This window comes from Pan troglodytes, chromosome 4 (genome assembly GCF_028858775.2).
Source record: "Pan troglodytes isolate AG18354 chromosome 4, NHGRI_mPanTro3-v2.0_pri, whole genome shotgun sequence".
Taxonomy (NCBI): Eukaryota; Metazoa; Chordata; class Mammalia; order Primates; family Hominidae; genus Pan; species Pan troglodytes.
Genome location: NC_072402.2, coordinates 163,699,483 through 163,724,852, shown reverse-complemented (window position 1 = coordinate 163,724,852; position 25,370 = coordinate 163,699,483). Strand labels below are relative to the sequence as shown.

At 36.6% G+C, this 25,370-nt stretch overlaps 1 protein-coding gene and 1 pseudogene across 10 annotated transcripts in view; one reads left to right on the top strand and one right to left on the bottom strand.

The window, feature by feature from the left end:
* The window catches only part of TENM2 (teneurin transmembrane protein 2), a 3,953,434-nt gene that overhangs the window by 2,211,571 nt on the left and 1,716,493 nt on the right, over positions 1-25,370 (bottom strand). The window lies entirely within an intron of this gene.
* Positions 4,984-5,771, top strand: LOC129144116 (large ribosomal subunit protein uL30-like; annotated as a pseudogene).

The following is a 25,370-nucleotide window of genomic DNA, read 5'->3' as shown; positions in this document are numbered from 1 at the left end:
TCCCAAGGAAGTTGCTATAATCATGTTATGGCTGATTTATCACAATATGCTTGCTGGCTAGTGATTTCTCATCTTGAACTTGCTTCTTTCATTTTTCCCTCTACTAAAAGACATATTGAAATATTTTCTTCAAAGCAAGGAGAATGCCCCATGTGTTCTTCCATATTTTTCTTGGCGGGTGGTGTAAAGTGACCTATTGTCTCCGAGAACCATCCTAATTGCATTTTCTGTGTTCGGAGGGCAAAAATTAAAAGTAAATAAAATAAATAAAGCATGCTACAGGAAATTCAATTTAAATTGCAAATATGGTAATAGGAAAATAACATATGCTCAGAAATGACTAGGTTTAGATTCTAGATTTTTCTACTAATTATTTTTGTGATAGGAGCAATTCCATCTTTTTGAGTTTTGGTATTTTTCCTTATAAATTATGTCTAGTTGAACTCTGTCCTGCACTCAGAAATGTTACAGTTAATAATTTTAAGCACATCTAAAAGTTGTGGGTACGGTGTGGTAGCCCACACCTGTAATCACAGCACATTGGAAGGTTGAAGCAGGTGGATCACCTGAGGTCAGGAGCTCGAGACCAGCCTAGCCAACATGGAGAAACCCCGTCTCTACTAAAAATACAAAAATTAGCCAGACCTGGTAGCAGGCACCTGTAGTCCAAGCTACTAGGGAGGCTGAGGTGGGAGAATCACTTGAACCTGCGAGGCGGAGGTTTCAGTGAGCTGACATCATGCCACTGCACTCCAGCCCGGGCAGCAACAGTGAGACTTGGTCTCAAAAAAACAAAAAAAAAAAAAAAAAAAAAAAAGTTGTGATAACAAATGTAATGGGAAAATCACTGTAACAGTATAGGGTTATCAGTAAGGACTGATTTATCATTCAGAAGGAGTGCAAGTGTCGCTGCTGGTGGACTTTAAACTGATATTCTGTGAGGAATTTATAAATTAAAAAACCTCCAAAATTATCTAGTACCACACTTTTGACTTTACAGATGGCAAAACTGAGACTCAGAGAGAAGTAATGTGACCCAAGCTGCATAGTTCATTAGTCCCCCTTTCAGGGGACTTCAAGTCAAGTCTTGTAATTCCTAATCCAAGCCCTTATAATATATAATATTTCATCTAAATAATTAGCTGTTGAAACACAGTCACTAGCAAGGAGATTAATCATGAGAAGTCAATTATGCTATGCAAACAACCGTCAAATCTTGCTGGTTGAAAACAACATTTTCTTTCTTTCATTCACACTTTGCATCTTGTGGGTTGCTGGGAGCTCTATTCTGGACCGTTGTCACTTTAGGCCCCAGGCTGACAAAACAGCCCAAATCTAGATTTTTGCCAATCACCATGGGAGTTTGTTTGTTTGTTTATTTATTTATTGTTAAGCAAAGTACAGTGTGGGTTCTTAAAACTTCCTCCTCCAAGGGACAAGTCACCTTGAGTCATATTTCAATGGCCAAATAAGTCACATGGCCACACCTGACTCCAAAGGGGATGGGCAAGTTAAATCCTACCAGGTGTCCAGAGAGTGTGACATAGACAAGTGAATACAAGTAATGAATACCACAGCATGTTTAGCAGGTAGAACAGAGAAGGAACATGAATATTTAAGTCTGTTCCCTAAAATATGTAGAGAATTTAGGGAATGTTCTGAGTAAAATTTATAGTGCCCAATTCCCTTACAATTTGTCTCAGAATCTCTACATGAATCAAACCTCCAGGGACAACAAGGTGTGTAGCTTCAAAAATTTAGCAGACTCAATGTCTAAAACAGACTTCACATACCAGGGACCTGCTGGCCAGATTCAGTCAGTGAATGGGTTATGTAGCCCACAGTATTTGTAAAAGGATTAAATTAGCTGCTGATATTTTTTAAGTGGCGTTTTCACATACAGTAATTGGCTTTTGGTTTTCTTGAACTCATCATATCTGGTTGGACCTGACAATCATTCCTCCATGGCAAAAGTTGCTTAAAGTGACTAACATTATCCTTTGTAGTTACATCAAGAGCTTTCTCGTTTGTCATGGTCCTTACAACTCACTCTTTTCTTAGATCTGGAGTGTGTTACTTATTTAATAAAGTGAGCTATCAGAAGCTGCTACCTGTGTGCCAAAATGTACTGTCCCTTCTTTGGGCTAAAAGCTAGCTATATTTCTCAGCTTTCTTTGCCCTTGGGCCATATGACTCAATCCTCTCCAGTGGAATGTGAGGGGAAGTGATGTGAACTGCTTTTAGACCTGGGTTATGCACATCTTCAAATTCTGTGCCTGAGATGTCACTGAACACCTACTCTGGACAGCTATATGCACAAAAATGTAAAAGCATCAATCGTGTTATGCTGTTGAGGTCTATTTTTTACAATGGCATTTAGTTAGCCTACTTAGGCTAATAGCTGAGTCAGGCAGGCATTTGGGCCTGTGCTCATAATAAACCATTCAGGTGATTTTTGGATATATATGTTTTTGAACATTTTCAGGGACCAAATCATTACAACCTCCTTTAGCTGGGGAAGAGGGGCAGGAGTGAGAGGTTCCAGGCATAGAGAAAAGTAAAAGAAGCAAAATAGAGATACGGGGCCACAAACCTGGAGGGTTTGAGAAAGACTAATTGATTCAGTTTGGCTGCATTTTCAGAAGAGGAGTAGAAGTAAATGCACAATTTTAAAGGAATGAGAATCCCAAGCTAAGAGAATTTAGAGTAGACTATGGAGAAAGAATCAGTGAATCTGGGGGGAATGAGGGGGATAAGAGTGATAGGATACTTCATTTGTTTTAGGGGCCACTAATTTAGCATCACTGTAGACTGTAAGTAGGTGAGTCTGGAGAAAGCAGGACACTCAAGAAGTACTACAGGCCTGCAATTAAGAGAAAGTAGCAGCTACCATTTATTGAGTGCTTTATAAGACTTGGGCCCTAGGCAGATTACCTTCTATGCATTATTTCAATTAATGAAAGTAGTACTATAAAATATCTATTTTATGTATAAGAAAGTTTCAAAATGCTAATTAACTTAGCCCAAATCATGTGGGTGTACATATATACCATAGATCCACCATTCTATCTATCTATCTATCTATCTATCTATCTATCTATCTATCTATTGATCACAGTATTTCAATGAAGTTTAAATTAATGGTAAATCCAAATCATGTATGTGTATATATATTCTAGATCCACCATTCCATCTAGACAGACAGATAGATAAATGGATGGAATGGTGGATCTAGGGTTTGAATTCAGATAAATCTTTCCTCAAAGTTCTTCCTAATTAACTACTACATTATGTTTTATGACACAGTCTAAACTTAGGTAGTAGTAACAAAGGAGCAGACATAAGGGAGAGAAAGAGATGCAGCTGGATTTACCATTAATTTAAACTTCATTGAGATACTGCTAAGCATAAAAAACTGTGCTCAAAATGTAAAACATGGTTCTTGATTACCAAAAAAATGTAGAGTCCAGTGGCAGGAGCTTTGAGCCAGAGTCAACCCAGACAGCGGTCAGGCCATCACAACATTACTGTGCTCCCTTTCAGAAAAAAGGGCATCATGGTAACTGGTCTTCAAAGGTGACCCCTAAAGAACTACGCCTCCTGGTATTTCTGTTTTCATGAAATTCCCACACACATTGAATTTGAGCTGGCCTGGGTCTAGGTTTATCCAACATCATATGGCAGAATGGAAGCCTTGCTGATTTGTACCTGCCTAGTCTTTAGGAAGACTGGCAACGTCCGTTTCCTTCCTCCAGGAAAGCTGACTTTTGGGAGTGCTGCCACATAAGAAGTTTGGCTACACCGCTGGAGATTCTACACGGAGGGAACACACAGAAAGACCGCATGGAAAAGAGAAGCGTTCGGATGGCAAGATGATGAAGAGAGGTTCAGCCTTCCCAGAGTCTAAGTTGAGTCTCCTTATGAATTTGGCAACTTTGTGAAAATTCCCAAGTAAGATCAGCAGAACTAATTGATCCCTGACAACTCAGAATGAGGAGAGGTAACAAATGTGGTTCATGGTGGTTGTTTGAAGCTTTTAAGATTTGGGGAATTTTGTTACACAGCAATTGATAACTGAAAGAGAGATGTTACAAATTTGTGAGATACTGGAAAAGGGTAAAAGGAATTTACTTGAACTACAGGAATTATATGGCTAAAATAACAACAATGCACATTATAATATTATCAGGCATGCTTTATTCAAATCCTTGATTGCAACTGAACATTCTTATTGCATCGTGTGTTACTCTGAATTCAGATATACAAAAAACATGCCATGTAGCACTAGAAACAAGAATATCACATCCTTCCTATTATAGCAACATGCATTGGCTCCTAATCCAATGCACTGAGCCCATACGGAGGGTTAAAAACTGTTCCCCCAAACCAATGCTATAAAAAAACTTCCCTGATTTATGCATTTCATCTACTCTAATTATCATCATAGTTAGAAATGCCATTCCTTCACGTATAATGAAATAGTCTGTTCAGACAGCTGTCCAGTTACTTCAAATTCCAGTCATCCATCATCTAAATCTGTACAGAGTGGCATGTGTTATTAACCCGTTGCTTTTTAAAGGCTACCTGGTTTTGTGACTTCAAACTATAATTGCTGGTCAGAGGACATTACTACACTGAGTTCTCATTTCTCTGCCTAAAATAAATGAACTGTATGTGGAAAAAAGGCATCAATTCAATCCTTTCCCACCACTTATAAGATGCAAATGAGTTGTGTTGCAGGTAAGGCAATTTCTTTTACGGAGTTGACATGTAATAAATATCTGTGGAGTGAACACATGATCTCCATGATCCATTGCATATTGATTTTGAGATAAAATGAAGGGTTAATTATGAGTCCTAGCTAAATGAAGAGAAACTGACTTGGGCAAGGCAATAACGCATTGTTCTGAGGGAAAAGGAATATGATTGTCTAATTTGATGGCATTAGAAAGAACAGGGCATGCCTCTTTTTCAGCTGGAACCATGGAGGTTATAGAAGAGAAGAAGTTTCCTGCTGTGCCAGAAACCCTTAAGAAAAAGCGAAGGAATTTTGCAGAGCTGAAGGTCAAGTGCCTGAGAAAGAAGTTTGCCCAAAAGATGCTTTGAAAGGCAAGGAGGAAGCTTACCTAGGAAAAAGCCACGCACTATCACAAGGAATATAGGCAGATGTACAGAACTGAAATTCGAATGACAAGGATGGCAAGAAAAGCTGGCAACTTCTATGTACCTGCAGAACCCAAATTGGAGTTTGTCATCAGGATCAGAGGTATCAATGGTGTGAGCCCAAAGGTCTGAAAGGTGTTGCGGCTCCTTCGCCTTCATCAAATTTTCAACAGAACATTTGTGAAGCTTGACAAGGCTTCAATTAACATGCTGAGGATTGTAGAGCCATACATTGCATGGGGGTACCCAAATCTGAATTCAGTAAATGAACTAATCTACCAGCGTGGTTATGACAAAATCAGTAAGAAGCGAATTGCTTTGACATTTAATGCTTATGATTGCTCGATGTCTTGGTAAATACGGCGTCATCTGCATGGAGGATCAGATTCATAAGATCTATACTGTTGGAAAACTCTTCAAAGAAGCAAATAACTTTCTGTGGCTCTTCAAATTACCTTTTCCACCAGGCAGAGTGAAGAAAAAGACCACTTATTTTGTAGAAGGTGGAAATGCTGGCAACAGGGAGGACCAGATCAACAGGCTTATTAGAAGAATGAACTAAGGTGTCTACCATGATTACTTTTCTAAGCTGGTCAGTTAATAAACAGTGCCTGCTCTCAGATTGAAATAAAAAAAAAAAAGAACAGTGCATGATAGTCATAAACTTTATTTTTTTAAAGACAACATTAAAATACATTTTCATAAAATAATCATAAACTTTCTACAAATAAATTGTCAGTTTTGGAAATGCAAACAAAATATTTGAGAATTATGGGAGGTTCTTCCTCATACATGCACAAGTCCTGTTAATATGATAGGATTCTGGGCCTAGAAAGGACTATGCTTATATATATGCATAATTTACAGGTGAAAATTGGCATTATTACTGGTGTGAAACTTGGAAGGTCACTGTTGAATAAAAAGGCTGTGAAAGTTTACTTTTTCTCATTGTTTTGCATAAAAGTAAAGACGTACATAGCCACACAAACACACAGAGAAACAAAATCTATAACAGAAAAGTGAAATGTTTCTTTTATTTTCTCCCACTCACATTTCTACTCCCCAGAGATAACTAGTGTTAACAGGTACATAAAGTTTCAAACACATTGATGAATCCATGCAAACAGACAGCAACATAGACACGTACATAAAAGTGTGGGGTTATGAGAGACATGTTTTTCTGCAACCTGCTTTTTATAGTGACCAGTAACACATAATGGATCTTCATCACTGTCAGTGCATACAAAGCTACTTCACTTCTTAGATGGATTTGTTGTTATTCCAAAGGCTGGGTGAAACAATTTATTTAATGCTTTGGGTAGTGATGGACATTTATGTGATGTCAAATGGTGTGAATACTTCTGTGGCAAGAGAATAACAATAATAATAATAATATTTATCATTGCAATAGCTGACATTGTCACATACTATGCACTAAGCACTATGCTAAATGCTTTATGTGCTTAGTCTTCTTAGCAACATTTTGAGGCAAGCATTATTAATTGTTCTTTTTAGATGGAGATTTGGAGGATGGGGAATGGTGACACACTGTCCATGTGACACAATTAATCCTCAACAGAACTACGATTTGAACCCAGGTTTCCCTGTGCCTAAATTTTTAGCCACCACACAAAACTGTCCTAAAAAAACTTCAGTAGAATTACTAAGTAAAAGGACATGTCCATTTAAACTTCTGCAGCATACTATTCCATTTTAGTCTACTCAAATATTTAGTGTATTAATTTAAGTGCATTTGTGTAACTAAAAGATCATATACTCATTTAGAAATAATGATGTATCTACTCTAGCATTTCATGAAACAGTTTGAGAGAGCTCATTTCATGTGTCACTGTCATTAGTGTGTTCATAATCACCAGAGTTACTTTTGAGTCTTCCTGCCTAGCTTTTCAGCACACATCATTCTGACTTTCATTTAAGTCGAAGGGGACATAAGACTTTTGGAAACTAGTGTGAATCTGTCCTTAACAATTTTATCCGTAGGTCTAAGTAGCCACTCACATTATATTAGAGCATTTTTTTCCTATTTTTTATTCTTCCTATAAGTGCTATATCTGCTTTCCAACATATAACCAGTTACTGAATTGTCCTTAAAAAGTGATATAAAATCTTTAATAAAAACACAAACATATAGACTAGTAGAATGAAAACCTGTGTTCAATAAGTGCCTTTATTTTTATTTTGCTCAGGAAAATGTAGGGAGGTTCCTGGATCTAGCAACAAACTTACTAGATCCAGAGAAGGGTCAAATGATATGGAGACACACACACACACACACACACACACACACACACACACACACACACACAGAGAGAGAGAGAGAGAGAGAGAGGGAGAGAGAGAAAGAAAGAAAAAGAACCAATTCAAATCACAACAAAACAGAAACCAAAGCTGGGCAATTTTGTCATATCCTAATTTAATAGAAAAGGAAAAGGAAGGAGCAAACTCATATACAACAGTTAGTTCACCAGAGTAAGAACTGCTGGTTTAGGCCGGGAGTGGTGGCTCATGCCTGTAATCCCAGCACTTTGGGAGGCTGGGGCGGGCAGATCACAAGGTCAGGAGTTCAACACCAGCCTGACCAACATGGTGAAACCCCGTCTTTACTAACAACACAAAAATTAGCTGGGTGTGGTGGCATGAACCTGTAATACCAGCTACTCAGGAGGCTGAGGCAAGAGAATTGCTTGAACCCAGGAGGTGGAGGTTGCAGTGAGCCATGATCGTGCCACTGCACTCCAGCCTGGGTGACAGAGCAAGACTCTGTCTCAAAAAAAAAAAGAAGTGTTGGCTTAAACTGATTAAAGCATCATCAGTGTATCAAATATTTAGAGATTTGGATTGTAAGCAACAGAGACCCACTCTGATAATTTGAGCAGAAAAGTAGTTTATTTACAAGACAGCAAGTAACTCACATAATCTCTAGAAGGGCTGAAGATCCAGGCTTGTTGATTACATTAGGAAATTAAAGTAAAATCCACGACTCACACCGTAGACCTGGTCCTATGATAACTCCATTGTCACTACCAAAGAGCACGGACTGCACACTTCTTTCCAGCTGTGTTTGTTCCCAGCTCTATGGCTAAAAATACTGCCACTGCTGCCTCTGAAAACTGGATGAGGCCACCAGAGACATATTTGCAAGACTGGGTTTCTATGTAGTATCTGTTTTCTTTTTTTTCATAACATTGGCTTTTTGTTGAAAATCCAGGCACCTGGTCTGATTGGCAGTCTATATCATTTGTCAGTGCTGCTGTTAAGGAGGCTGAGAAGTCCATTATCTGCCATTCTCTTGGTTGTTTGACTCACAAGTTCATATATGGAAAGGTGGGTCAGTTGCTGGGACTAGTGAAATAATACAGCAATAAATAATGACTCTTATTTGTTGACCAAAAAAATGAGTTTTTCTTATTAAGGATATTTGCATTCCTTACATTTCTAAAAATAAGTAATTATAGACCATATTGCATGTAATTTCTGAGATGGTTACAGTAGAGAAGAGGTTGACTTTAAGCTTCTTGAAGGATAAGTTGTATAAACATTGGCTCATCAGTCTCATAAAGGAATTCTATTTCCTGCACTAGAACTGGCAACAATTTCATGAGAGCGAAGTGTTCTATACATACTGTATCAAGCTTTTTCATAATCATAATATTTGGAATGTCTGTGGCGCCTTCCCCTTTCAAAGTACTTTAACAAACATTAGCTATAATTGTAAAGAGCTTTAGGATCCTTAGGGATGAAAAGTATTGTATAAATGTGCCATGTAACCATGCCTATTACTTCTGTACATTGCTGCATAAATTATCAGAAAATGAGTAAATGGATTTCAGTCTCATGCACTTGAATGTTAATTGGGAAGAAAAATCTTCTTTCACCAGTTTGGAGATGACAATTATATCACAGTCTATTTGCTTTTGTAGATATTCACTCTTTGTTAATCTTGACAGATTATAACCTCAGGTGCACTCTGTGTCTGGAAGTCTTTGTGTGTATCTTGACACAAAGTTTAGTGTCAATTCTGATGTTCAGTCTGCTGTGAAGACATGCTACAGTATCTGCAGCCTTGCTATATATCACTCTTGTACATGTATCCAGATTCTGCTGAAGCAGAGAATCTAATCCTAGCAGTTATTACTTCACTGAGCAGCCATAATGCTTCTGTGAGTTTTGTTTTTGTTTGGTGATGGATTACAATAAAGAAATTTAAAATACTATGTTAACAATTTTTAAAATATCAAATTCTACACTTTTATTGAGAGACACGTTTATTAACAGTTCTTTCTCGATAGCATGCCAAATACAGGTTGTTGATTCCTGAGGTTTAGTTCTCATTGCACAAAGTTTAATTTTTAAACAATGGCACTCTGTATTTTAGCTTCTCTTAGTTTTGCCAGGCATGAGAAAAAAAAAATCAAATAAGCATAAGGCTTGGCCATTTTAAAGGGAGTTTTCAGATTTTCTGAAATACTACTAATTTTCTTGCCCTTGAATTCTAATATCCAAACTACCACCATAATTAATCCTTTTTAACATCTCTCCATTTCATACTTTATTTTCATATTGAACAAGGCTAGTCTTGACATCTCATGGACCTTCTAAACTATACTCCCACCATGGGTCAAGAAATTCAGTTCTATATTATTTAAATAGGGGTAAGAACCCTCTCACTATTAAGGGCTCATGTCTGAAACATTTCTCTTGAGCCAAAATGGGCTGTTGCAACCTGACCTACTTTAGGTTCAGCCTGGCTTTTGGTCCTTTCCCGTGGATGAGTGAGGCAGGCCTGGCGTAACACAACAGGCATCAGTAGAAATTTCAGGTATATGGAGATCACGGCAGCTAAGGAAGATTATTAGCATATGTGAACGTGAATTTTGAGCTGCTACAGCTTCTAATTTGAAAGGGAGCCCAGAAATGCAGAATTTTCAAATAGCAACAGTATAGTCGGAAAATAATAGCACTGCACAAATGCTTCTGTGGACATTTCATCTGGAGATGGAAAACTTTACAACCATGGCTTTCCTTCTTTCCTTGACTTCTAGTTTGACTTCTAGCTCATAGGTTCCGAACCTTGGCAGTTCTCCTAGGCTGCACTCCTGCAGGTGTACCCCAACTTGGTGATGGGGTCTCCCACAGCCACCACTTAAGTTTAGGCAAATGACACTTTGTGCTTGAGCTATCATGATAGTCCTCAAACCATTTGCTTTGTCTCCAGTTTCTCTCTACTTTAATATAAACTTCCCACAAGTGACAGATTAATCTTCCCCATAGTGGCTTTCATTGTATCACTATCTTGCTCAAAATCCTTTAATTGCTTTGCATTTCATAGAAGAAGAGATTTAAAATCTCACATTAATAAATTGCAGTCCATCATAAGGGCTTACCATGGCCCCATCACTGTACTAAGTGGTTTACATGCATTATCTCATTTAATTATCGCATTGAGGTAGATATTATTATCCTTATTCTATGGGTGCAGAAACTGAGGCTAATCTCCCATTGACCTCATTTTATATAATAAAAATATATATAATCCTACAATGGCCTGGAATCATACATTTAAAAATGAAAAAAAAAAAAAAATCTCAATTTCTCTCCCAGCTCTACAAATTACCAGCTGGGCATCTTTTTCAGAGAGTCATGAAAACTCTCTAAGCCTCATCTTCATCATCTAGAGAATAAGAAAAACAATGCCTATCCCTCAAGGTTATTCGGGATAAAAGAAAACGATTTAAAATAGTACTCCAATGACATAAGTTAATATTATTAATGTAAAGCAAAAGATGAGTTTGCGTATCTTACTAAATTAAATGTCTAGGAAGAATACACAATGAAATACATGTTGGTGGAACTGCAGATTGCCTACATAATGTGATTTCATGGCTGCTCACATGACTACTCTAGCTCTTCCTCCTCCTACCGACTCCACACACACATTTATTGAGTGCAATTTGTATGCTAGATACTGCATCTACAGGAAAGGCAGACATTCAGGATGGCTTCCAGTTTTCTGTGATAAGAATTAGAGGAGGAAGAGTGTGTTTATGGGGGAGAAGAGATTGAGCTCAGTTTTGAACATGTTAATATCTGTAATTTTTGAGTGGACTTCTTAGAAGAGCATCCAAGAGGACAAACATAAAGTTCCATGGCTCAGAACACAAAGCAGGGCTGGAGATAAAAATATGAGAATTTTACACACACGAATTTTTATTTAGTGTCATGGGACAGAATAAGAACACCTGGAGAGAGAATCAGAAGAATATGAAGCCAAGCATCCTGAGTACAATATTTAAAGGTCAGATAAGGAGGAGGAGACAGGAACAGTGACAAGAAAAAAGAAGCCAAAGGTGGTGCCACAGAGGAGGCTGTTTTCAACTATACTGGAAGATCCAGAAGGGTTTCTTGTATTCTTAGAAAAACAGGTATTAATGAAATGGGGAGCAGAACCCGGACACGATGATTCAACTGTCTTCTTAAGATATGGGAAAATCCTATTCCTAATGCTATACCCTTTTAAACTGCTGTTACACACTTGTGGTTGGTTTTGGGGGGAAAATCATGAAGATATTGATCATCTGAAGGGCCATGAGAACATTAGGGACTATGAAGTGTTTTTTTTTTTAGTATTTGGCTACAGGCTCGGGGAGTGAGGTCTAATAAGATGGGTGGGACTAACTGTAAAATCTTGCTATATTTTTGCCAAGAGACTGACCTGGTTTTAGTTTTCTGGAGTTTTTATAACTGCCAAAATATGCCTCATTTCATGCTAGTGTTGAAATGGCCTTTATCTTAGAAATCAAACAAGGAGACAAAGCTCCCTTAAAAGTTTGATTTCTCAGGGAAAATGGCTAATCAGCAAAATAGCATTTTCTTCTCTCCTGAGTGCATAGTATGCTGATTTGATTTCTAAATGCTATGGGTGCCATCAAAATGCTGATGAAATCAACTCTGTACACCCTGCCTTAGGGGCAATACTTGTACCCAAAAGTAAGAAGCAGTGAAAAACAGGCTTGTCCACATATCTGTCTTACCCTTTTCTCCCTTTTTGAAAATATTTCACTGTTATTGTTGTTGCTCTCCATTTATTTTTTAAGAGCATCTGTTAGCACGATGCACTGTTTAAGTCCTAGGGACATATCAGTAAACCAGAGACAAAAATACACTGCTCTCATGTTGTTTATAGTCTAGTGGGAAGTAGGTTAAAAGATTACTTCCAGAAAGAAAATCATGCACACCCCCAAATGTGTTACTCTGTCAGTGTACTTCCCACTTATAATTCATTAATATTTGTTAGCTCATTGGTACTAATTTGTTGTTAGATTATCTAGCTGAAACATCGGAGAGTAGGAGTTGATGAAAATGGAAATAGGGAAAGGTAAATTTTGAAAGCAGGGGTAGACAAAATTTTGAAAAGATTAGAAAAATGGCAGAAGAACAAGAACATCTGTGTTCTTGATGTAGAAAAACATGAGAGTTGGGAAAAAAAAGGAGAACGAGGAGATCAGATCATTTTCTTCTGTTCATGTCAGTTAAAAGCACTGAGAATTTGGTATTGCTAGTTTAAGCCGGTGGAGATTTGAGGTAAACCCAACCCCACTAACGTCACAATTTTGCTAGAAGTTTATGAAGCTGGAACACATTCAAAACACCACACCCTTTTCACTTAACACCAAAAAAGACTACATCTATCCAAGACTTAGTGGATAGGAAGGACAAATAAGAAATAACATCTAAACAATCTGTACTAGTAAAGAAAATAAGGTGTCAATAACTCCAAATACGCCATATTGAACTGATCAGATATTTCTGCAATGAGTGGAGACTGTCCAACAAAATTCTGTCTCCGAACATTACTAAGCTCTTAGCATATCTTCGGTTCTCATTCCTTTCAGATTTGCATGTTGAGAAAATGATTTCTGAAATGACTTATGTTATAAAGACTTTAACCCAGTCTGGCAAACAAGAAAGCTAATTAGTGGCAATGATTTACTTCTGATTGGAAATTCATAACTTGCTGGGTCATGACCCGTAATTAATATATTTTCTGCATTTCTTTCTTTAAGATAATTGATGGTGCATATTGAGTGTTGCTTTAGGAAAACTTGTGTCTTAAATGCAATTAAAATTAAACCATAATCTTGTGTAGGTAAATTTATGTTAGATAATTCAAATCAAAGAATCCTCAGAGTCTCATAATAACAGAAGAATTAAATGTCTTATTTAAAATCATACTGAATAAACATAACCTCATAGAAAACACACTTCTTTGTTTCCTGAAACGGCATTAAAATATATAGTCATAACAAGTCATTGCTAGAGAGAAAATATTCTCCCAAGTTATCAGTTAGTAGAGTACAATATGTAAACCAAAAACAATTTGGAAGGCTTCCCCCAGCCATCTGAATGGACTTCCTCCTCAGCCAGGGCTCTTTTATCATTTAACCTGAGAGACTGTTTCAGGCCATACCAGGAAGTGGAGTCAGACATGTCTCATTATACCTCTGTGGCGTTAACATCCACAGAGACTTTAAGTCTGATCAGAAACATTTTACAACCTATTCTCTCTAAAGCCTAGTACCTAAAAGCTTCCTCTGCAAATAATAACTTGGGTCTCCATAATTATCTTAACCCAGGCATTTCTTTCTATTAATCCGAGGTCTTCAGATAAACCCAAGCAATTGCCAACCCGAAAAATTTTAAATGGACCTATAAGCTGGAAGCTCCACTTCAAGTTGTCCCACCTTTCTGGACCAAACCAGTGTATGTCTTAAATGTGTTTGATTGAAGACTCATGTCTCCCTTAAATGTATAAAACCAAGCTGCACCCTGAACACCCTGGGTACATGTTCTTAGGAAGTCCTGAGGGCTGTGTCACAGGCTGTGGTTACACATATTTGGCCCAGAATAAATCTCTTCAAATATTTTACAGAGTTTGACTCTTTTGGTCGGCAGTTGAAACTAGTAAAAATATTTATTGAGCTTTTTTGTATTGAGAAAATTTTACAACTAATAAGGGATGGAAAAAATAATGTAATAAAAATACTTGTACTTAACCAGAACTATTGCTAACATCTTTTATATTTGCTTCACCTTTGTTACTAATAAAGTATTATTGAGAGTATTATTGAGACAAAGTCATCCGTGTCCTCCTCACAGAGGCAATCATCATAAATTATGCTGAATTCATTTTTATAACCTACTTTTTTATACATAATTGATATATTTTATGAGAATATTTTCTAAAATTTTACATAAATAGCATTCTAGTGTATACATTATTCTACGGTTTGCTTTATAACTCAATATCATGGTTTTTAAATCTATCAACGTGTGTTTTTTCTTGTATATTCTATTTCTATTAACTGCCATATGTTCCCATTTACATACACACGAACATACGTTTTTAGCTTATCCATTAGGTAAATGATAGACATTGAGTTATTTTTCTTTTTTTGTTCTTTCAAACCATGTTGCCATAAATATCTCCGTACATCTTCCCCTTGTGAGCTTGTATAAATGTTACTTTACAGTATAAACATAAAGGTGGAATTGCTGGTTATGTACATTTTCAATTTTACTGATAATGCAAAATTCCTCTCCAAAACTATTATTTCAATTCACCTTCCCACAAGCAGAATTGGAGAGTCAGTAGTCATCGCCAATCCTTGATATTGTTAAACTTTAAAATTTCCGCCTATTTTACCTCTCATTTATTTTATTCATTTTGTGGATGTTTTGCATGTCCCTGGTTATTAGTAAAGCTCAGAATTGCTTCCTAAATTAATATGCTGTTTATCTTTCTCTTTTGTGGATTTTCTGGTCATAATCCTTTGTTGATGTTTCTTTTTTAAAAAATGCGTCTTATAGAATTATTTGCCTCTCTAAAACATCTTAAAAAGAAAAATACCTTTGTAAAATCAGAATTGATACAAAATATAAGAAGTAAAGGTACAGCCTTTCACTTAACCTCATTTGCCTCCCATTCTGCCCAGATCCTATTTAAAAGTGCTTGGGAATTATAACAGTTTTATAAAAACAGGGCTTCATGCTGCAAGTAGTCTGGTATTTGCTAAAGTCTTCAAAATAATTTCATTTAGAACCTAGAGACTTTGCACAGGAATTGTCCTGTCACTTACAAATATGCCCATACCAGCACTGACATTGCTTCTAGCAGTCCTTTTTAGGAGGCTGCAACCAAGTGAAATCTGGCATATGTCAAAGTGATGGGTATGAAGAGATTTAGTGCTCTTAAATAACATCATTGCTTTGTAAGGACTGAACCTTATACAAGAGTTTCCTGCAATGATTCTTACCAATAAATCGCACAAAAATCTCCACAGGTTCTTCTCATGATTGTTGCAGAGAAGCAATTAAAAGGGAAGTCAGAAGGCATGCAAGGGGAATTTCCAGAGGATGCCGGATGAGAGAAAGAACTTGAAATTGTGAAGTCATATATATAAAACAGTAAAATGCAGCAGATGAGAAGTAAAATAAGTAAGTGGATGGTGAAACATTCTAAACATACATGCATGCAGGTATATATACATACATATGCATGTATATGTAGACATGCACTTTTGTATGGTTCTGAAATATATCAATATGTGTGAAATGTGTTTGTTAATCAAAATCACGGTTTTGAAATCTATCAATATATATGTTCCATATATAGTGTATTCCTGTCAACAGATACATTTTCATTCGCATGTGTGCTCAGGCACACACATGTGGAAGGGTATATATATTCTACACACACAGACATACATGATTCGGAGGACTCATTCAGCAGAACATGAATATCTAGCAAGCAGTTTGACGAGTCTGTAATATTTACATCCAAATTTATTTCATTTGCCCAAATGAATCACTCTTTACATAACCTATCTGGGAAGGATTCTTTTAGGTAAGAATTGTCAATATGATTAGAATTTAATATTTATATAACCCCAACAATGCACTAGGTACTGCAAAATTGAGGAAATTGGAGCAAAGTTGTAACTTTCACATTTATCCACCTAAAGATAATATTTTTCAACCTCTGGCTACTGTATTTTCAGGCACTGAGAAAAATCTTTATTGAGGCTGCTTTCTAAACATGCAAAGATTAAGTTTGCTCACTTATATTTAGACAGTAACTACATAGGTTATCAGACTTGAAGAATAATAAAAATGAGGTGAGAGGAAAACTGGAAGTGGAGGTAGTAACAATGCCTTACATTTTTGGGAGAGAATAGAAAATATAAAATCAGATCCAGCACTGGAGAATTAAAACAGAGTTTTAAGTAAGTTGCTGTCATAAAAATCAATTCAGCAAATATTCATTAAATAGGTGCTTTCTGTATTCTAAGTTCACCCCTAATTAATTGGTTTAATAAATCAATTGCTTTAGCAAAATAATAATAGTAAAATATACTAATATATATAATAATATAATAATCATATAATTATAGCCTATGGGGCAATTTGATTATGTGTTTTATAATTCAAACAAAATTAGCTGAACTGTGAGTTACTAAGTAGGAGGGGATTGAAGTAAACGAGCATTATGAAAAGGCAACATGGCATTCGAAGACATTTGTGGATTATACCATTGTTATTTAATAGACCAAAAATATCATGGGATTTACAGTCCAAGTTGTTTTTTTTTTTTTTTTTTTTTTTGAGATGGAGTCTCGCCCTGTCACCCAGGCTGGAGTGCGGTGGCGCGTTGTTGGTTCACTGCTACCTCCACCTCCGGGATTCAAACGATTCTCCTGCCTCAGCCGCCCGAATAGGTGGGATTACAGGCGCCCGTCACCACGCCCAGCTAATTTTTGTATTTGTAGTAGAGTTGGGGTCTCATCATGCTGGCCAGGCTAGTCTCAAACTCCTGACCTCATGATCCACCCGCCTTGGCCTCCCAAAGTGTTAGGATTACAGGTGTGAGCCACCGGGCCCGGCCCTGTAGTACAAGTTCTTTAGGCTATATCTTCTCCCTGCTAGAAGCAAATTTTTAAAGTTTGAATAAGTAATAGTGCATCAGTTTCCTCATCTGCAAAACTACTGCTCATTCTCAGTGTCATGAAAATCAAATACATTGCATATGCCAAAGTACATTAAAGTTATTAGTAAACTCACATGCAAACATTACCTGTTATAATACCAAAACTTACATTCATCAAGAAATGTAGCTCAGCCTTTCCTATTAAAATCTTTACCAAGTGGCTAGAAAGTTGTCTCCTAAAACTTGGGATCAGAATATCAAAATCTGATGTCAAAGGCTGCATGATGTTCTTCCTTTTGAAAGAAATCTTTCAGTCTGTCAGCCAGTCATTTAAGAGTAGGTAATTTTATTGAGTGCTCTCTCTGCCAGGATATTGAATTCCTTCACCCATCTCAAAAGCTTTGTGTTATCTTTGAGTCCTAGCTCTCCTTTGTGTTCCATGCCTATCTGTTATGAAACAGCATGGGCAGCCTCCATTGCACCTGACTTTGCCGTTCTGGACCCATGAGCTCAGCTGTATTTCATTTCCTGTTTTTGATGTCCATGAGATTGCTAATTCTATCGTTATATAGAAAAAGCGTTACTCCAACCAGTTTCAAGGTGTTGCTGATCCTTACAACCAAAATAGCCATAACTAGAATACTTTCTGGCTTCACACCTTCACATACGATCTATCTTATATGGAAACTATATTATTTGCTTTGACCCCCTAAAACTCTATGTCTTTGCTTGTGTATTAACCTTTTTATTCTTACCTGTTGAAAGTTCAGTTCTTCCTAAAAAGTTCAGTCTAAATGCTATTGCTTTAAAAAATCTTGTTTCATTCTAGTCACCAGCTGTGAGATTTTACATTACCTTCTTTTGTCTAACATCTCCTGTAATAATTCCTTTCCTGTATTTATTACATTTACTTTGCTATATGCTACGTTTTATCCTTTGCTATATGTTACTGTACTTCGGTCATTCTTTACTCATTTTCCATCCCTCAACCTCAGGCACCAGATACATATTTCTTACACATTTCTAAGATCTACACATGCAGGATGGTGCCTTAGTCACGCTAAGGATAGATGTTTGTAAAAGAAATAAATGGATAAAAAAATTAAAGAATGAGAACAACACTATATTACAGGACCCCTTCTAGGAAAAACTTAGAATGCTGAAAATGTATTACCAGGAAAACCTTAGAAGGAAATAAAAAAAAAATGAACATGTGCTGTTTCTTCTGGAAGTCCTGCTTTTGGAAAATATTTTAGTGTCTTTTTTTGTCCTGTTCTTTTCAGTGTTCTGGTGGGCATGGGGCCATCTGGGAAGCACTTGGGGTCACCAGCAGATGGAAGGACTCTAACTATGGACTCAACACTAATTGAGTTTTAAAAATACATTAGTATGATCTACATTCTGTTTTCTGGCAACATTTCAATAGGAAGGTTTAAAAACCTCCAGCAATCCACTGATGAGACAAAGGTCAATGAAAAATTGATAAGTAGCTGTGATATAGCTAGTTGGAGTAACAATAAGTAGAAAGCAATTTAAAAGGAACTGAAGAACTGAATGTGGATCACATATTGACCACTAAAATAGCCAATATTATCATTCATCCTTCTCAGTTGAGTTTTCTCAGTAGGTGATACCATTCAGCTGAAGAAACCAATTTATCTATTCATTTCATCTCAATTATTCATGAATTTTGTCTCACTAAGGAGACATGAGGGCCAAGGAATGATGAAATCTAAAAGTTGAGATCGTACTCAATCTTGTCCTATTGAGTTGGAAGAGACTTTAGAAAGCCTTTTTTCTTTTTTTTGTTTTTCTCAGTTTGCTTCCCACAGAAAGTATCTTCTGCAAAAACCTTGGCAAGCCATTGCTAACCTCTAAATAGTCAAATGAATGGTTCATTTTGTCATTCAGATTTCTTCTCACACATCACCTAAGGACTTCCCTGATCAGGCCATCTAAATCACAACTATTCTTGAATCATTTAATATAATATGGTGCTCTTTTATTTTCTTCAAGCACTTATTACTTTTTTTTTTTTTTTTTTTTTTTTTTGAGACGGAGTCTCACTCTGTTGCCCAGGCTGGACTGCAGGCTCCACCTCCTGGGTTCAAGCGATTCTCCTGCCTCAGCCTCCCGAGTAGCTGGGACTACAGGCGCGTGCCCCACCACACCTGGCTAATTTTTGTATTTTTAGTAGAGATGGGGTTTCACTATGTTGGCCAGGCTGGTCTCGAACTCCTGACCTCAGGTGATCCACCCACCTTGGCCTCCCAAAGTTCTGGGATTACAGGCATAAGCCACCACGCCCAGCCTCAAGTGCTTATTACTGTACAACGTAGTTAGGTTTATTTATTAGTTTTTTGGTTTATTATTGAGATTGGTCCAACAGAATGTAAGGTCTACAAGAGCAAGGACCTTGTTTAGATTCCTCAGCAATATGTCCGAACTATAAAGAACACTTCCAGGCACATGGCAAAAACCCAATTAACATGTGCTGCATGTTGTTGAATAAAACTAAGATATATTTGAAATCCCCAGTCATTATCTTGTGAGGCAGCCTGAAGCCTCTATTCCTAGAGGTCTTCTAGTTTTGGAGCTGGAATCTGTCATGCTGTAACTTGTCTAGTTAGATCCAGTTCAGGCTTCTATAACAAAGATGCTCTATCTTAAACTTGATTCATCTAATATCTTAAACTTGATTCATCTGATAGTTGAAGACTCAGCCTCGAGTCAATAAACAAGTTACTGAGTTTTAATCCTTTGCCACTCCCTCTGCTAGGCACTAAGACTACAAGATGAACAAGATTCAACCACTTTCCTCAAGGAGCCCCATCTCTACAGATGGATAATGGTTTTCCCCATGTCTTCTTTTCTCTTGGCTTCACAATGAGTTATGTTGCCCATATGGCAATTTAGCATTTAAATGGGGAACACCTTTCTCAGTGAAGCTAAAATGATACCTTTTATCTTAAATTGTACAACTTTCAAATGTGAATTATCAATGACAAATCAAATCCCCTGGCTTACACCTCTAAATAACCCTGCAAAATTTCTTTTTCACAATTAGGAAACATAATTCTGCTAACCATTGTTAGGAATATTTTTATTCACACAAGTTTAATTCAGTGATATGAATTATATCAGAATTACATTTATGTCCTCTCTATACTCTGCTCTTCTGAATCGTCTTCTTTTAATAAACTCCACTGCAAGAAGATGAATTTGTTTTTGGTTTACAGTGTTTCCAAAGGCATGATATGGAGACCTTGATAGCTTACGAAGTGATAAAATTTTCTGTAGGCAACACACATAAATAAAATGATTTGTTTTAACTTGTAGTCATTACAGGCACTGCCAGTTGTATTTCTCTCCATAGCAGAATTAAATAGATGTTTTCATTCTGGCAGAAATCTCACTCCCCCACTTTTGCTTTTGTCTCTCTCCTGAGAGGTATGAGACCTCCTCTGTCAACTCAGACGCTCTTACTGTCACTAGGCAGAAAGAAAGCAACTCTCCATGTATGAGGACTATCGTCTGCCAATAGATTTGGCTGTCAACCACCCAAAAGCACTGTCACTCAGTGTCAAAGCACTAACAACAAAGCAATTATCCGCACAAAAAAGAAAGAGAATCAGAAGACCCAAGTTATGCAGATAAAACAGAGCCAGTGAAAAATGTAACCAGTGCCTCTGAAAACCAAAGTGTTTTCCTCCTGCTTTTCTTCCCCTCCCCAAATTCTGCCACATCAACCATAAGGCAGCCTTCGCAATTTTCTAATTTGAAGTTTTATATGCATTTCTGATTATTTCTGGAAATAGCAACAAAGTAAATAGTTTTCCATAGAACACACATTCTTTTGTATTAATGGTTCTACCTTATTTCTAGGACAATAATATATTCAAGAGCAATTAAAATTCAGACAAATTTGACTCAATTTATGACAGCCAAGCAGTAGCAGCCTCACAAAAAAAGGTTGTCACACAGGGGATATATTTTTTTCAAATATACTATTTTAATATTTCAGGGATTGGTTTTATAGGGCCATTAAAGCAAACATATTCTCATTGTTTAGGTGATATTGAAATCTCTTTAAAAATTACAATAATACACAGAATTATCCCAATTTTGTTGGGTGAAAATATACGTGAATAGAAAGCAAATATATGTATGAGCATGTCAATTAAAATAATTGCCATATGTTGGAGTTATGGGTATACTGTCTGTTTTTAAAATTTTTTTACTAATATCTATAATAAATATATATCATTTTATAAACAGGAAAATAAGTTATTTTATTTATTTATTTTTTGAGACGGAGTCTCACTCTGTCACCAGGCTGGAGTGCAGTGGTGCAATCTCAGCTCACTGCAACCTCCGCCTCCCGGGTTCAAGTGTTTCTCCTGCCTCAGCCTCCCAAGTAGCTGGGACAACAGGCGCCCACCACCACTCCAGGCTAATTTTTGTATTTTTAGTAGAAATGGGGTTTCACCATGTTAGCCAGGATGGTCTTGATCTCTTGACCTCGTGATTCACCCACCTTGGCCTCCCAATGTGCTGGGATTACAGGCGTGAGCCACCACGCCCAGTCCAAGTTATTTTATTTTTAAATAGCTTATCAACAGCCATTACCAGCTATCATTAACCTAAATGTTAATATTTAGGTATATATCACTCTAGAATTTTTCTTTACATGCTAATATCTATATATATATTTCATTCATTTACTCAAAGAATGTTTATTGTTTATCTACTATGTTCTAGGCTTTGTTCTGCTCCCTACATATAGCAGTAAAAAAAATGGGGTGGGACAGAAATCTCTATCCTCCTGGAGCACAGCTGGAAGAGAAAAGCATAAATAAGTAAAATATGTACAGAATTTTTTATATTGATGGGTGGCATGGAGAAAATAAAAAGAGAGAAAAAAACAGAGAATCTACAAAACAAGGAGAAAACAAATAACGAAATGGCAGTAGTAATTCCTCACCTATCCATAATTCTTTGAAGTTAAGTGGATTCAATTCTCCAATCAAAAGACATAGAGTGGATGAAAGGATTTAAAAAAAAAAAAAGGACCCAACTATAGGCTGCCTAGAAGAGACTCATTTCATCTTTAAGAACACACATAGACTGAAAATGAAGGTAATCCATGCAACTAGAAACCAAAATAGAGCAGGGGTAGCTATGCTTAGATACAGGGGATTCTTTTAAATGGACAGAATAGAATTGGAAGCAGAAAAAGAACAAATTAATATTTGGGTTTGATGAAGCTTGAGAATGTATATTAAACATTGCAACTCTAAATAAATTTTAATCTTTTGGCTACGAATAAGCCCTGTATGTATGAATCAGGAATTCAAATTAATGTTTGCATCCAAATATGGTGAAACAATAGTGATTGCTTAACAAATTAAATTTTCTTCCAAGTTATGTAGTTTTTTTAAAATTTTCGTTCCTATATTTATTCAAAACACTTTTATTAAGTACACACAGTGTGCCTAAAAGTATGGTAAGCTCCAGGGATACAGTACTGAAAAGTAAGACCCAATCTTGGCTGTCCTTGGAAATGAGAGTCTACTAGTAAGAACAGAGGGAAGCAAGCAGATGAAAAGATAACTCTTGACTAGGATATCAAGGTAGTCAGCTTTATTTCTGACTCTATATTTTATTCACCCCTTGCCTCTGGCCATGTCATTCCCTTTATCTGGAGCAAGTCTCCATACTCTATAAAATGAATGAGATGGGCTGATATCGCAATCTTTAATTTTCATGTGGCTCTAAAAAAATTTTTCTAATGCTTTCATTTGATAGTTTCTAAGGTCTCTTCCTATTAGCCACATTCATATTTCTCACAGAAAGATAACATGGCTTACTAAAAATACTTTTACACAACACTGAAAATAGAAGCTGACCTTTTTTCCCACTGAAATCTGTACATTTTACTTAAATCAGTGTCATCATCACCTTTTCATCAATATTATTATATTTTCCAGATAATGAAATTTGTATAACATAATGGGAACATATAATAGAAAAAACACAATTGATAAAATTATTCAAAATAATCAGATGTTTAATAATGTAAAACATTGGAGAGATGCTAAATAATCATTTGTTAAATTGTTAACTAAAATTGTTAATTTAAACATTCACAGAATTTTTAGTGTCCTACATCACTATGTGATGTAGATGAAGGAATTACGTGTACATCAGCCCAAAATATGCTGCTTCGGCATATTGACTGTTTTGATTTAAAGGCACTTGAAAAACAGCAGGTGCAGGAAGATCACTCTGACCTTTATGCAGTTTCTTTCTTTCTTTTATTTATTTTTTCTTCCAAGACTGAGTCTTGCTCTGTTGCCCAGACTGGAGTGCAGTGGCACGATCTCAGCTCACTGCAAGCTCTCCCTCATGGGTTCAAGAGATTCTCCTGCCTCAGCATCCCGAGTAGCTGGGATTACAGACGCCCACCACTACGCCCGGCTAATTTTTGTATTTTTAGTAGAGACGGGATTTCACCACATTGGTCAGGCTGGTCTTGAACTCCTGACCTTAGGTGATCCACCCGCCTTGGCCTCCCAAAGTTTTGGGATTACAGGCGTGAGCCACCGTGCTTGGCCTGTGCTGTTTCTTAAAAGCAGGAGATAAAATTTCCATGTTAAAGATACCCTCTCTATACTGGAAGAAAAAATGACATTATTATCAAGGATGAGAAGTTGAGGCTGAGAGAATTTTGTACAGGACTTATGAAAATAATTCTTATCTTCTAGCCTCCCCATATATTTTTGTTACTTTAGCATAAACATACTACTCTTTGTTCACTTCAGTATATACGTGTGTAATATTAACTGCATCTTTGGGCCTTCATTTCCTTATGTAAGCCCCTGTTTGCTATGTAAAACTTAGGTAAATTTGTATGATATTCTCCTGCTGATCTGCCTTGTCAGTTTATCTCTCAGGCCCAGATGAAAACTCCTATGAGGATGTCTCAGTAAATACAACAGACTGGATAATGTGTAAAGAATAGAAATTTATTTCTCACATTTCTGGAAGTTGTAAGTTCAAGATCAAGGTGCTGGCATTTGGTGTCTGGTTGGGGCCTTCTTGCTATGTCCTCACATGATATAAGGCAGACAGGTAAAAAGGGAATGGGCTTCCCCCATCAATCGCCTTTATAAGGGCACCTAATCCTATTCATAAATGTGAAACTCTCATGACCAAATCACCTCTTACAGGCCCCATATCTTCATACCATCACATTAGCAACACCTAAATTTTAGGGACACATTTAAACTATAGTAAAGAATAGAAGTACCATTTGCTTCTCCTACAAACATCTGTCTTTAATCTAGCTATATTTCTTTGTCCTCTGGGATTTAATTTTTCCAGGTGAATCTTATCAAAATATGAAAATATGATCTTAAAAGAAAAAAGTTATACAATGCCACGAATATTAATTTTGGTCCCCTTAGATAAGTGATATATAATTTTATGAATTATTGATTATCATGAGAATATGAGTCTGTATAAAGAACAGGATTAGGAGAAATACTTTGTACTTGGAATATTAGCAATATTTAATTTTTAATAGAAGGCAAAAATTTCTATTAATACTATGCAGCCATAAAAAAGAATGTGATTATATCCTTTGCAGGGACATGGATGAAACTCTAAGCCATTATCCTTAGCAAACTAATGCAGGCACAGAAAACAAAATATTGCATGTTCTCACTTATAAGTGGGAGCTAAATAGTGAGAACACATGGACACATAGAGGGGAATAACACACACTGGGGCCTATCAGAGAGTGGAGGGTGGAGGGTGGGAGGAGGGAGAGGGAGAGGATCAGGAAAAATAATTAATGGGTACTAGGCTTAAAACTTGGGTTATCAAATAATCTGTACAACGAACCTCCATGATTCAAGTTTACCTATGTAACAAACCTGCACATGCATCCCTGAACTTAAAATAAATATTAAAAAATTAATGAATTTGTCTATTATAAGCCCATTGCTAAAAATTTTTAAATGTAGAATACATTATATAATTCATGTCCAAAGTCTGAATTGTAATACTTGATACTGAAAAGTTCCATGCACATGGCTAGCCATATGCAGAAGCATTAAACTGGACCCCTACCTTTAACCATATACAAATATTAACTCAAGATGGATTAAACACTTGGATTTCTAAGTTTTCTTATAAG